The sequence below is a fragment of the Microcaecilia unicolor genome, chromosome 7 (genome assembly GCF_901765095.1).
Source record: "Microcaecilia unicolor chromosome 7, aMicUni1.1, whole genome shotgun sequence".
NCBI lineage: Eukaryota > Metazoa > Chordata > Amphibia > Gymnophiona > Siphonopidae > Microcaecilia > Microcaecilia unicolor.
The window spans coordinates 153,360,979-153,376,597 of NC_044037.1; positions in this window are offsets into that span (position 1 = coordinate 153,360,979).

Consider the following 15,619-nt stretch of genomic DNA (forward strand, 5'->3'; position numbering starts at 1 on the left):
ACTTGTCTTTTTCAGGGCACAGACCGTACAAGTCAGCCCAGCACTATCCCCGCCTCCCACCATTGGCTCTGGCACAGATCGTATAAGTCTGTCCGGCACTATCCCCACCTCCCAACCACCAGCTCCGCGGCTCTGAATCACATACTACAACAGCCGTCCTAACCCTTCCCTCCTGGGCAGAAGCTCCTGGAGACACATCCTTGGTGGGTTGGTCCTGGCTATAGGATTACTTCTAACTTCACCAGGATGATGTGTCCTTCTAGCAGACCTCCCTCCTCCCAGGCAGCACAGGGGCTGCCAGACTGGAGCTGCCAGACTGGAAGTGGAACTTCTCTACAACGTCTCTGTTTCCTTCAGCTCCTCCAAGCCTAAAACTATATTCTCAAGAGAACGGACGCATTCTCTGAGAGCTAGGAGCTCTTTCCATTAAGCACACACATATAACCTCTCACCAACTGGGAGATAATCATACATATGACACTCGGTGCAAAAGACTGGATAGCACCCCTCTTGCTGACAGACTGCTGTCTGTATCTTAGTACTATAGAGTTGTTTAATTAAAACTTCTGAAGGTACTAGGGATAGTAGATGAATATATTGGGCCTTAAGATTATATGGTATAAATTACACATCATACCATGTGTGTTTGCTTCTCAGAAATTAACTAAATATAATTAAAACTGTAATGAAAACACTCCTCTTGTTATCCTAATTAGAATAATTACTATAAATGAAGAGTTGTGCTAGGGGTGGGTGGGAGCTGTGGATGGGTGGGTGGGAATGAAAAAAGAACTAGATCCTTCTGTGCCTTCTACAAGCTATCTGTTAATGCTGCATCAGAAAGTGAAAGTTTTAAAACTATGGGGGAAAGGGTACGAAGACTAGTTAATAAAGTAGTTTTAAAAAAAATGTAACTGTATTTATCAATAGCGTACAATTCCTCTTTTAAACCCCAGTCTTTAAGTTAACAAAACACAAGCAAAATAATGTTTACTCATCCAGAGAAATGTCCTCTTCTCTAAGAATTTCTCAGAAAGAAAGATAAGTGGGACCTTTTCTCTCTATATAGTTTAGATTCTAAGGGGACTGCTTCAAACAGTTTCCTTGAAGCTAACCTAGTAATCAGATTGTTCTTAGTAACCTTTGCAACTATTCTACTTCCTCACACGTTAATTAACACCTAATTCAGGTCAGTAGCAGTGATACCTCTCCAGCAGCCAAGGAACAGAAAATAACTTTCTTTTAGGACAAAGTTGAGCCTTATCCTTTTTTAATGCTTTTGGCTGTTAAGTTTCTACGGCTAGAGACATTTTCAGTTTAAAAACTATGGGGAAAAGGGCTGTACACTATGGAAACTAGTTAATAATGCTTGTGTCTCCTTTTTATTATTATTTTTCTCTAACACTGTACTAAACCCTGCTATGCCTTCTACAGGCTATATGTTAATGCTGTGTCAGAAAGTTCAAGTTTTAAAACTATGGGGAAAAGGGTATGGAGACTAGTTAATAAAGTTTGATTTTTTTTTAATTCTATCTTTATCAATAACCTACAATTCCTTTTTAAAACCCAAATCTTTAAGTTACTAAAACACAGAGCAAGAATAATGTTCACTCACCCAGAGAAATGTCTTCTTCTCTCAGAACTTCTCAGAAAATTCTGAAATATCTATATGGATATGTAGGCGTGCACATCAATTTGGCTGCTCATGTAGTGGGAGCAGTCATTTTTCAAATATATATGTTGAAGAAATGAACAAAACAGCATGAACTCAGCATCTTCCAAGTGGAAGCAGCAATTTTGCAACTCGCAGATGAAAATGGTGCTGCTTCAAAATGTAGCTGTCCTATTTTACAAACCTAGGGGCTCTTTTACTAAAATAAACTAAAATTTGCAGTTAGAGGCCTTTCCCATTTTTGGAGGGTAGATCGTCCACTTCAGGTACAAAAAAAATAGATTGTGAGCCTGCTAGTGACAGAGAAAACACCTGCATGTAATATATGCAAGTGCTTTGGTTGTGCTACAGAAAGGTGGTGTATCAAATCCATAATCCCCTTCATTTAATGTTGCCATTAGCATGCAGTACCTGCAAAGAGCTAATGTGGGAGCAATTACCACTTTGCTCAGAAGCAAATGCGAGTGCTAGTGGCCATTATCACTGGACTACTGCCCACATTTGCTATCACAAAATGTTCAGAGCTGGCAAGCACATGAAATAATGAGCTCACCGGCTCTGAACGCAATGAGCATACAAATGCATGCTAAACAGGATCATCACTATTCCTCCCCAATGCTTAGTGGGCAGTGTGCCAAACAAGGGTGCTGCTCCTGCATCAAACCCTACACCAGCTCAGAGCTTGCGCTAGGGTTTACCAGCTGATTGAGGAAGGATGAGGAGACCCTTTTCAGCATGCATTTCCATGCTTCCAGGCCCCCCACTCCCCAAAACACAAGGGCCATCCTGGAGGTCAGGTGGACCTTCAAGCCCCCACCCCTTCAAACACAAGGGCCAGTAGGTCTGGTGGACCTCCAGAACCCTTACCCCTAAGCACATAACCCCCCACTGCAAATATATTGAATCCTGGTGGTCCAGAGCGACTCTTGCCTGGCTTCCCCCACCTGAAGGATAGCCCTGGTGGTCTAGCATTGTTCTACCCCAAGCCCCCTTGTACCTTTAAAAAAGTCTCCTAGATTCAAATAGGAGGAGGGACTAGCACTCCCTCCCTCCTCTTGTGGGCACCACCTCAAAATTGTGGTGCTCTGCCCTGCCCAGTGAATCCTGGGATGTACTGGGTGGGGCTTAGCTATGGTAGCTATGGTATAAGTAGTTAAGTCCCACTTAGTGCATTCCAGGATGCACTGAGCAAGGCAGGGCGCCACCATTTTGAAGCGGTGCCTGCAGTAGGAGGGAGAGTGTGCTAGTCCCTCCTCCTATATGAAGCTAGAAGACTTTTTTAAAGGTATGAGGGGGCATGGGGGGGAACAACACTAGACCACTAGGGTTAGCTTTTGGGAGGGACGGAATAAGGGTCCCACTGGACCACCAGAGTGCAATGTATTTGCAGTGGGGGGGGGGGGTATGAGCTTGGGGAAAAGGATCTGGGGTTCCACTGGATCTCTAGGCCCTTGTGTTTGAGAAGATGGAGGGGGGTATGGCTTTAGTTTTGACAGGTCTCTGCTTTTTACTTGCCTGGACCTGTCAAACCTTTTGTCTGTTGGAGGATTGTTCCCTGAGTGCATGCCCAGGCAAATCCTCCTGCACTTTCTTTCTATGAACAACGCTAATAATGCGACTATTTTTGCATGTTATTAGCATTGATCATAAGGGCATTTTTTTTCCTGCGCTGTTCCAGCACAAATTTTACAGCGCTGTTCGGGAGCAGCACAGGGAACTGATCATCAACCCCTAAGTGCTCCTGTGTTAACTCTGCATTAGCCAGTTAGCGCACATTAAGTATAACGAGCTAGCAGGCTAACACTTCCAAACCCACTCTCTGCCCATACCACACCCCCTGAACAAAAAATTTGGAAATAATTCAGCAATATGCAGTTTAACATGCGGACAGAAAAATCCGTGATCAGACGGAGAACTCGAACGCCCCACGGGAAACCACAAATACAGGTAAAAGTGGGATGTTTTGACCACGGAAATACAAATCCTGGAGACAAATATCTTAAAAAACTTCTTTATTGATGAAAAAGACTTGACACAACTATTGTGTTTCGGCCTACCGGTCTGCATCAGGAGTCTGCCCCAATGGCGTAACGTATATGAATCACCTCTTCGCTTCACACGCTCACTTCACTTCCTGTTTACGCACATGCAGAAAACTCCTGTAAAGCACCTTAACGCATTTGTATAATAGCCTCTTACCATGCACTAGCCACTAAACGCATGTCAAATTGCTTAGTGCACTTTAGTAAAAAAAAGCCTCGTAGACACTTAAGTGCTGCCAATTAAGTAGTAAGGCAGACATTTTTATTTTTTATTTTCTTCATTTTAAAGGGAGAAATGGGGGATTAAGGAAAAGTACTCTCTTAATACCTTGAGTAAAGTCCTGGCCAAAATGAACTCTTTTCAAAAATCTGCCTCTGAGCCAGTGTAATTCTCAGTGGGTACATTTTTTCCTGTAAAAGTGTATTCCTTGTGTAAAATGGGGAATACACATATAGATATTTGTCCCACCCAACTCATACCCAAAACATGTCCCCACCACACTCCTTTAAAATCTCACTGTGGTAGTGCACATACAAATAGCCACTTTCTAAAACTGCCCTTTACATGTGTTTGCAGTCTCATGTGTAAATGCCACTATTTACATATGGATAAGTTTCTAAACTAAAGGCTCCATGTCCCAAGCAGTGATTGCAGACATCATGATCATCAGTCAGAAATACCTTGTTCTGCAACAAAAGCAAGATTTGGAGGTTTGGGCATGATTTGACATCATATCCACAAATGATTTTTACATTTTCAAGAAACAAAATCAAATTGCTCATATGATTTCAGATATGTTGACAAAAACCAATGAGAAGCTTAAGAAGTGGTTAGTTAAAAAAAAACCAAACATTATACAATAAAAAAAAGGTCTATCAAAACTAGACAGGAGGTTAGAAGAACAAAAGCACAGGAATTCAATGAAAACAACAAAGTTTTAAGGAAGCCTCTTTTCAACTAGTAGCAAAAAGGAACTGAATAGTTTATTCTATTGATTCCCATACCACCTACTTGTGAACACACGTTGAATCCTTTCTGGAACTTGGAAGAAGCTCTCTCCTTTTCATCAGGCATGCATAAGGTTGTATGAAACATCAGTGTGAATATATCAGATCTGCTTATTTTTGGTTTTGCATTTGGGTGTTATACTTTGAACATTAAACTAGTTTAAGTTTTGTCTTGTGGTTCTCTCTATCAAAGTAAATATGTGAGACCTCACATGATGGTCTTCCACAACACTATTTATGTTTAAAGAATGTTTTCACAGGAGAAAGAGAATAATGAATGAAAGAATGAATTCTGCTCTCATTGATATATTGCTTTGACAGACCTTCTCATTTTGACTTTTTGTAGTTTAAATATAATACACTATTGTAGATCACCCATCATGTATAATGGCCAATTAAACATTGTTTTCTATTCAAGTGGTAATACTTTTATATCTTGCTTCCTTCTTTCATGCAAATCTTTAACTTAGACTGCCCTGGTAACCTTCTATTAGCAGTTTTCTAAAGCATCTAATAATCGAATGTTTTATTCTATTAGACAATGTCATTTTTCTTATTACCAGTTAACTGTCACTAATATATTTCAGAAAAACCTTTCATTCAGCCAAATTTCAATGGTCTCTCAATAAAATAGAAATTGAACATTACTACATTTGCTTGGACTTTTTGTAGGAGCATGGCGCTATAGTCTTTTTATATTAGTATCTCTCTTTTCTCATTAAGGAGACCTTGTACCAAGCTGTGTTAAAAAAAAGGCCTTGCACTAGCTGTGGGGGCCCTTTTTGCTGCACACTGTGGCTCTTTTTACTGCAGCAGATAAAAAGGCCAAAAAATGGCATGGCCATGTGGTAAGACTTCACTTACCGCATACGGGGGGGGATCATTTAATGCCACCCATTGAGGTGCCATTAAGGGCTCCCACGCTAACCCAGCAGTAACTGTGTAGTGCAGGACACTGCCCAATTACCACTGGGTTAGCACTGCGCTGGAAAATAGCTAGCTATTTTTCATAGCGCAGCAAATGACATGCACTGTGGCTGTAACTACCACCTGTTCCCGAGTTCAGCCGGCAGTATTCCAGATTAGCATGCAGTAAGCATTGGGCTTACTGCCACTCCGTAAAAGGGCTCCTATGGGCTCATTGTCATTAGAGAGTGGAGGAGTAGCCTAGTGGTTAGTGCAGTGGGCTTTGATCCTGGGGAACTGAGTTCAGTTCTCACTGCAGCTCCTTGTGACTCTGGGCAAGTCACTTAACCCTCCATTGCCCTGGTATAAAAATAAGTACCTGAATATATGTAAACCACTTTGGATGTAGTTGCAAAAACCTCAGAAAGGCAGTATATAAAGTCTCATTTCCCTTTCCCTAATAATGCCTTCTACCAAAATTCACTGCAAATCTGCACTTCAGAAGAGGTAACACAATTCCACATGCCATGCCTGGTAGTGGAGCTTATCCTAAAAAGGAACATAAACACCTAAGTTCCTTTATAGAATACTAGTGTAACTGGGTATATATGTGTCTAAACGTTAGGTGCAACCATTTACATCAAGTATAGAGCCAGTATAAATGCTCCTGCCTAAATGTCTTTAATAACACATGTAACAGAGTATTCTGTATTTTGTTATGTATGTATGTAATTGTTTGCAGCCCATTTCAAATACACACTGCTATGTAAGTTACACAAGTATTTGCAGAATAGCACTTAAGTGGACTTGGTGTTTATGCTTATATGTGCACACATACATGTCATTATTCTAAACTTTTATGCATGTGCATGAATGTTGGCACCAATTTTATTGAATTGCTTTCATAGTGCCAGACAAAATGACTTGTGGTTCCAAATTCCAAGTTCAGTTTATTTGATATACCACCCTTTTGTTAGGCTATCAATACAATTTACACAGTAACAATTAAAATAAGCCATGGAGGGGCATTTTCAATATATCTAAGTCCTCCCAAAAAAACATCTATAAGAAAATGTCCCAAAAAAGTGATGCCGCAATGGGTGACTGAAAAAAAACTTCTTTTGGAGTTTGAAAATTCACCTCCAAAACGTCCAAAATGGAGATGTACCACAGAGCGAGATAAATGTAATGAGATAGTTGTGTCCGCCAATAGAAAATAAATAGCGGCAAACAACCAAATGCAGAAGTGGCCCCGCTTTGAGAAAATGTTCTCGCTTGACGTCAAGCCATTCACTCCATGTGCAAAATGACCATATATAGTGTTGCACGTGGTTGGATGTGTAACCCCTCCCCCATAGTATAGGGGTCACTGAGAAGACAGAGCCCTAGTAGGTATCCTGAAGGTTCCTGGTTGGGGAATAAGCCCAGCCCAGGGGGGCGGGTTAGGAAATAAAATGCAGCAAGAAGGTGCAGAAAAGAAATGAGTTAAGAGGAGATAAATGTGTTATCATGTGCTTGCACATGGTCTTTTTGTGGTCCACGACTCCCCTGCCATTAGATCAGTGGAGAGAGAAAGGGAGTCCCTAGTTAAGAACTGGGAACCCGGAGGTGTGTCAAGATGGTGGCACGAGGTTGTCGGCAGAAAGAGCTTCGCTTACCATTTTGCTGGCTTTTTTTTCTTTTTGCAATGATGCTGCACACCAAACAAAAGGGCACTGTCCACCAGGTACCTTCACAGGTTCAGACATCTTCACTCATCCAGCAAACGGAGCGATTTGCCTTCAGGATGCCCGCCCACAATACCGGAGTGAGTTATTCTGGTGTTGTGTCAGAGGAAGAAGCCTCTGGACCTTAGGACATGACATCAGTCTTTCTCCTCCAGTGGTTGACTCTCCTCAATGTCCAGCAGCTACTGCTGTAGCCTGTAAACAGAGCTCTATTCCCAAAGTTGGTCGGAAGCCCTGTGATGAGGGTGTGACTGTTGGTGAAAGCTCTGCTTCGATAGACATCCAGGGAGCAGATGATAATGGCTCCTCCATGGAGGTAACATTGGAAAGTATTTGGAAAGCCATGCAAAGTTTAAAAGCAACAGTGATGAACTCAATGGGAGAAATGTCTGCTACTGTGAGTAAGGTAGATTTGCTTACTACCAATATAGAGGAAGTAAAGACTGCATGTACCACTCAAATAGATCAAGTACAAGGTGGAATATGGAGAGGAGAATACATCTAAGCACTACAGAAAAGATAAAGCAGAACAGCAATAGTGGAATAAAGACAAAGAAAGGTGCAAAGCCAGCAAAGAAGAAGGGCTAGCATCTAAGAACAAAAATGTGGAGCCCAATTTTACCCAGAACATGGAGAACGGAATTCAAACGTCCAGATCAGGACATACTCAATTTCAGCAGTATTTTAGAAAATGCTCTGCAAGTGATGTTGATCTCTATTGTAGAAAGATAGCTTGAGGAGTGCCCCTAGAGGGTTGGCAGATAAAAGTAGGGAATATGAGAATATTAATGTGCATCCATTAATGGTCATTCAGTTCATTAGTGCACCTGAAAAAATTTACTCGTCAATATTCAACTGGCCTACTTTGGATATCCGTGGAGGGGCATTTTCGAAAGGTCGTCTAAGTATGAATTAGGGCGTCCTTGTGAAGTCGTCCAAAATCAGGTAGGTATAATAAAAAAATAGTATGGACATCCTTAGACATTCCATTATCGCAGTGCAAAATGCCCAAATCATGGACACCCAACGTAAAGTAAAAAGGACACCCATCTTCCAGAACCGTGAAAAGACGTCCCTAAAAAATTCACTGTACTTGCCCAATTTGTCATATCAACGACCTTCGTCGGTTCTAAGAGAAAGATGTCCTTATTACTTTTATTATATTTTGGACTTCTCTGATGTACTTGGTGGTTCCACATGTAGTTGCGGACATCCAGGTACAGGAAATATAAGGAACATTCATAAGTACAAAGTATAGTAAGAAGGACATGTTTTTTGCAGAATTGCCGATGGACATCCATCTTACTAGGTCTGCTGAAGGATGGTGGGCCTATAAGAGGAACGCCTTCGGTAGTTCTATGAGAAACATTATTACTATGAATTTTTTTTATATTTCTCGTACCTGGATGTCCGCAATTACATGCACTGTACTTGCGGAACATGGTGCTATGGGAAATATAAGGAACATACATATTTTATTGTGTATATATGAAGAGGTTGTTTTGCTACTGTTTTGTTTGACCTCGTTTTCGTCCTCCTTGGGCTATTCCATACGGAGGATTGAACGTACTAAGTTCATCCAGAAGATTCTGAATTGTTTTTCTTACTTCCATTGTCACCCAGTCCCATGGGGGTCTGGTCTGGGCAGGCATCAACAGCCGCAATTCGAAACTAATTCCCATAACTACTGCTTTCTGTCTTTCTGGATCTAGATATATTCTGGGCCATTTATGTTCCCACATATAGTCCGTTAGAATCTATCAGTATTTTATGCACCACATGAGTGTCTGGTGCGTGTTTAGTTATGTTTAGTTAGTAAAATAAGGAATACTTGAAAATGAAGACAGAAATAGATTTCAGATAGAAAGATATTTATTCTTACCAATGTTTCAGTTCAGTACAGACATCGGACAGATTCTGGGTTCAATAGCACAGCGCTCCGCCGTCTGAGAAGTGCTGAGGACGACTTCTCAAATTAAGCCAAAATCTCTCTTCTTTTATACACTTGCCTCTCCATAGAAGTCTATGGAGAGGTACAATTTTTGTCAGTTATTTCTCAATTTCTGCGGTTATTCTTTCACATCCTGCCATCTGTGCATTTGTACCCAGCTCCTTCCGTTCCATCTATTTCAACAGGTTGCCACATTTTTCCGGTTATGTCAACATGTTTTTAGAACAAACTGTTTTTGCGGTTACTAACATAATTTTCTGTTGAGATACCAGTTTCACATACTGTTTTTGCAACACCTCTCATCACATCTTCTGATCTCTGTATCATTTTATACATTAATATAAAAATAAACCCCATTTTGGGAGCCACTGTTTTTCCCATTTTATCCATCATTCTTTCATTACAGGTGCTATATTTTATTTGAACATTGTACCTGTTTGTGTAATTGAGTCATAGTTCAGACCTGCTTTCTGCAGATTCTCAAATATTAATTCATTTGTTACTTGCTTGGCCTAATCATTACTTTTTCAGATGTTTTTGGCTCTGTGGCTTTGTCCATCACAATTCCAGTGGTAGATCTAAAACCAGGCCATATATTAACATTCCCCTCTTCACCCTATCCCATAGGGTGACACCAGGGTTAATGTCCCATGGTACCATCCATTCCAGAAGGTATCCTACAAGGCCATCAAATTTTCTGTGTCTCAATGCAAACCGGTACAGTCTGAATTATTTGGTTTCAGATTACCATCCGGGCACCACTTCAATTATTTCTATCCTTCCTACTTATCTATATCTATGGTTATACAAAAACTTATAGTTACTATGCTTCTACCCTTTAATATGCAGATTCTATCTTATTCTTACCTATTTTATCATTAATTCTTTGGTTATATACTGATTATATCTTATCTTATAAAGCTTTATATGGTTATATTGTATCCCTGTGTGTGCTATTACCTGATTATACAGATGCAGACATCTCTCTAGTGTCTCTAGCAGTTGCATAGCGATTGGTCCTTCTCAGAGGGAGATAGTCCAATGTGTCATCTCCTGTGGTGTTGGGAAGGAGATTTTCGTACAGGACATATTGTCCTGCTGTTGTCTTTTTCGTGATTGCGGTTTCAATTAAGCGTTCTACTAAGCCTCTAGCACAAGGGATTATGCAACACCCTACTAGCACAAAAATTGCTACCACTATGATTATAGTTGTGGCTGCTGAAATGATAAATGTCTTCCATTTACCAAAAGCTTTATCCATCCAACCAGTCCAGGATGTATCAACGCCAGAGTTTTCTGCCAATTCTTGTGACAGTGAGGTTAAGCCTTCCAAAGCTCTGGTGATTGATCCATCTGGAGCTGTATTGTTGGGGATAAAGGTGCAACACTGTGTACCTATCTTTTGGCACACCCCGCCATCCGCTGCTAGAAGTTGGTCAAGAACTAATCTATTTTCCAACGTCATCCTGCTGGTGGCGTCTAATTGTGTTGCAATTCCTTTAACTGCGTCCCTAGTGTAGTTCACAAATCTCTGCTGGTTGTAATATATATAATTAATCCAGTCTACGTTCTTATTGATAGTAGCCCACCAAAAGAAGGTAGATTCGAATCCTGCAGCTATTTGGTTTCTGGCTTTGAACTCATCAGGGACCCCTCTTGGAACACCAATAGCATCTATATAGACCCGATCATCAAAAGATCCAGGCATTGCATTTCTCTTCACTCGTGAGGAGGAGCTGCTGTGAGGAGGGAGTAAGGACGCTATTATGATTGGAATTACCAATTTTACCAAGACACATCTGCCTGTCCAACTGTTAGGAAGTGTATGGCGAATAGTACGGGTTCCACAGTACCACCATATGTCTGCTCTACCTTGTGAGAACTGGGTTAGGTTCAGATTTTTCAGAGTCCCATTTCCTAAGGTTGTATTACAATTGGTTAAGTTTCCTAAAAACCGTGTCTTTTTCACCCCATATCGTTCCAGACATGTATGATATCTGGTAGCAGGATTTGGAATCCTGAATACAGGTGGAACCCTCATCCGAGGGGGTAAGTAGGGGTGGTGCTCGTCAAGATATTGACAAGACTGATTTACTTCATCTTTTACCTGCAATAATTCTAACATACACCAAAAACCATCTGGATCATTGTGGAGATCTAAAGGGAAAGGAACTACCGTTGGTTCTGCTCTTGCATGGGAACAAAAATAACAATTAGAGACATTCAAGCTCTTTGTAGTATAATGTGCCCATTCGAGCCATAGGTTTGTTTCTCCAAATCCTGTTTCTAAGGCTATTAAATCTTTGGAATTATTAATTGGCACGATCTGGTAAGGAATTTTTACTTCTGGGATCTTTGTTGGCACCAAAGGATTATTGGTCGCTGTAGGTTGGGCTGGGGGTGGAATAATCTTGAACGTTCCAACTGGATCTCTACCTGTGGCATCAATTCCTATGGAATAAGTTCTGTATGTAGTGGCTGTTACTCCTCTGAAAGTGATAGCCACTTGATTACATTTGGTCATTGGACAGAGGCCATTCACTCGCACTTTCATGATAGAAATGCTCTTCTTGAGATCTGGAATCTCACTACCTGAGTAGGGGACCCACGAACCTGTATACCACCATACTTGTGCCCAACTCCCGCAATTGGAGAAGGGACACAGGTATACCTCAAAAGCAGACAAATACTGCTGTACTGGATGTTCCCCACACATAGTATAAGAACATACATCAAGGGTTATTGTGGTTGTGTCCTTGGTAGTGGGTAATGTTATTTCGTAAGTGGTCGTGAATTGTTGCAGAAAACTTGCTAGATATTGTGTTCCTTGTATCATGGGTATGGTGTGCACACACAACAGGAGGAAGACTAAGGACTTCATGTTGGTAGTTTTCATGGTTAAATGTAAGATCTGGATTGTACCAAAGGTAATTGGCGGTTAATGAAAATGAGTAACACAATAAATCCTAGGGTCTTGACCAGAACTGTAATTGCTATAATTAATATTCCTAGGTATACCAAAGCTTGATATATCATTAGGAAGAATTTGGGTTGGGTTGGTAAATTCTAATGACTGGGTAGGGTGGGTAAATTCTAACAGCTCCTCTTTCAGGAGTGTCGGGGATAACAAAAAGACTGTATACTTCCAAAGGTCCCAATCCAACCTCTCTAATGAACACAAAGGGTATCCAATCAGTGCCCAGTACGGCGTATGTGATAATCCAAAAATCTACAACGTCACCAGTTCCTGGTCTTATTAGGAGGTCGTCGGTTTGTTCTATTTGTAAACCTAAGGTTCCTCCAAACAGTATCACAGTGTCTGTAACCGTTCGGCTAGGACCTAATGTCCAATTCTCAAACAAAGGTTCACACAATGTCAGATATCGGGTGAAGGGGTCCCAATTGGGATCGTCTTCTGGAGCTGGGTCCCAATGAGGATGTATTAACTCTCTTAGATCAAAAAGGTACTCTGGGGGTTCAGGGATTAAGTGTACACCTATACTAAAAGGCGATGGTGGGGGAGAATCAGGTGGAGAGGGCGGGTTATCTGGTAAATTCTGGGACATATATTGATGGTTACTTAAGGATGATGAGCTATCTGGGAGGTCGAGTGGCTGGGACGGTGATGTTTGAAGTGGCTAAAGTAGTATTCGTGGGAGGAGGAGCGTCACTAGGAGGAACCAGAGAATAAGGAGGAGGGGTGGGTCGTAATTCAAGCAAGGTAATATTATCCTCAAAAGTAGTTGTAAGATTGGGGACAATATGGACCGAGCTTACTGATATTATTGGGAACAGTTGTAGGATGCAAAACAGGAGAATCAGTGAGGACAGGAGTAGTCGCAGAGGTTTCAATAGGCTCTGGAGGATAGCCAGTTGAAAAGTCTGTCGTGGCAGATGTATCTGCCCAGGGGGTGGGATGACTGGTGGCAATGGGACCTATCTTTGAGGTCGTCTGGGGGGATCTGTATCCAAACAGGCGTGTAAATGCGGTGTATTGTTGGGGCTCTGTGTAGGCTGCTGTAGCAAGTGGTGGAGCAGGAGTAGATGTAAGTACCGAAGTAGTTACAAGTACTGCTGGAGTAGTTGCAAGCACAGAAGTAGTTGCAAGTACTGTGGCGTTTCCGGCTGGCAAGGTAACGTTGCCAGTGGGAAAGGCAGTAAGTGTGATCCAAAGATCCAGGAGGTTACTGTCAGCAGTATAGGTAAACAGGGTAGTGAAAAACAAAACCAAACCTATACAAAGTAGGATGATGCACACGAGTCCAACAGCAAACAATCGAGCAGATGGAAAGCAGAAGAAGAGGGTGTATTGATGTAACACCGTCACTGCTGCTGAGACAACACTTGGGCGGGTACTGGTTCCGTCCGTGTCGTCAGGATTGGTGTCGCCTTCCAAATAAGTGTCGTCGAAGTCGTTCGACCAATGGGAATTGGTTTCAGATACCTGCTCAGAGTTACACTTATCAACAGGGTAAAGTCCAATGTCCAGTGGGTCTGGTGGATCAGGTTCCTTGATATTGTCGAGGGCAGCAAGGTTCTCAGCAGTTGGTTCCCTGCGGAGACTCTTACCAGCGGGGGAGGGTGGTGGTATCAACACTTTCACAGGAGTGGTTGGAAAGGGTGGTATTGGAATAGGAACTTTATGTAGAGAAATAGTCTGTAAGGGAATGAGTTCTTCTGGAGTGAAAATCGGTGGGAATTGCTGTGGCATTTATCTGACTTGATTGGGGAAGTACAAATGTAGAATGTCAAGCAGCTCACAGATGTTGCTGTGCAGATTCTGTACTGTGGAAACCGCAACAGACTCTTGTTCTTCCGGATTCAATTGTCCTGCTAAGTTGCGGATTTGGGTGAGATCTTCTGCAAGGTTACGGATTCGGATGAGACGGATGTGAAGATCTACGTATGGAAGTGGGAGTGCTGGAACAGTTGGAGGAAGAGGTGAGGACGGCAACTCAAAAGCAGGTTCCAATACAGGTGGTTGTTCAGATGGTGACTCTGGAGAATCAGCGAAGGTTTGGATGACAATGTCAGCCAGATCAAGGAGGTGGGATTCAGGAGATGGATGGTCTAAGTTGATTAAGTGGTTAAGTCTTTGGTCGAGTTGGTCAAGATGGTTCAAGAGTGTTGGATGTGGGGTCGGTGGTCTTGGGCTCAGTGGTGGTGGAGATGGAGTTTGTGGTGGGACTGGTCTCTCCAGTGACTGTTGTGCTGGAAACATCAATGGAAACATCCAGGAGGCCTGATTGGGTATCCAGGAGGCCTGATTGGGTATTTGGATAGGCGCGGATATCTTTCAGATGGACCCAGGATGTGTGGTCCTCAAGCTTGGCAGCTGTGGCTGACAGAGCTTCTATCTTGAAGGGCCCAACGTAGATGGGATCTCGCCAGGTCTTGTGCGTGTAATAACGCCGGTGCACTAGATCGCCCACTTTATAAGGGGGGGATCTATTGGCATCACAATCCCCTCTTCTGTCCGAAATGGCCTGTGGAATTGAGGACAGAGAACTTACAATAGTCTGCAAGATATCCCAATATACTGAGTATTGATCGGGTACTTGAGTGTCTGGATTGCCAGGTAGGAGTCGCATCTGGCGACCTGTACATAATTGGAACGGCGTCAGTTTAAGGGAAGAGGATGGAGTGGCACGGAGAGATAACAATGCCAAAGGGAGGGCATCAAGCCAATTCTTTATCCCATTTGCCATAAGCTGACGCATTTTTGTCTTGAGCAATCCATTGTATCTTTCAACCAAACCATTACTGGTGGGTTTGTAAACACAGACAGTTCTATGTGTAATGCCAAGTGCTGGAAGGAGGTTCTGCAAGAGTTCATTCACAAAGTGTGTACCATTATCTGTGGTAATTTTGCCAGGAATACCAAATCGAGGAATAATTTCATTACACAGTGACTGTGCCATGGTTTGTGCGGTTTCTCTAGTGCAAGGGAAAGCTTCCACCCACCTAGAGAAACTGTCCACGCAGACAAGCAGATACCGTTTACCACGCACAGGTGTCTGCATATCTGTGAAATCAATATACCAATGTTGGCCAGGTCCCTGGACAACAGGCAGATGACCGGAAGGGATGACAGGTCCTCGTTTAGGTGTATACAGAAAACATTTGTAGCAATTATGAACTACGGTGTGACACATGGGCATCATTTGGGGAGCCCATAACTTGGAAGACAATTGATCATACAGTGTATTAGCATTTAAATGTAAAGGATAATGGAGGGCATGCAAAAGAAGGGATAAAACATGCTGTGAAACACATAATTGACCATTAGGATGGGTCCAAATACCATTTGGAT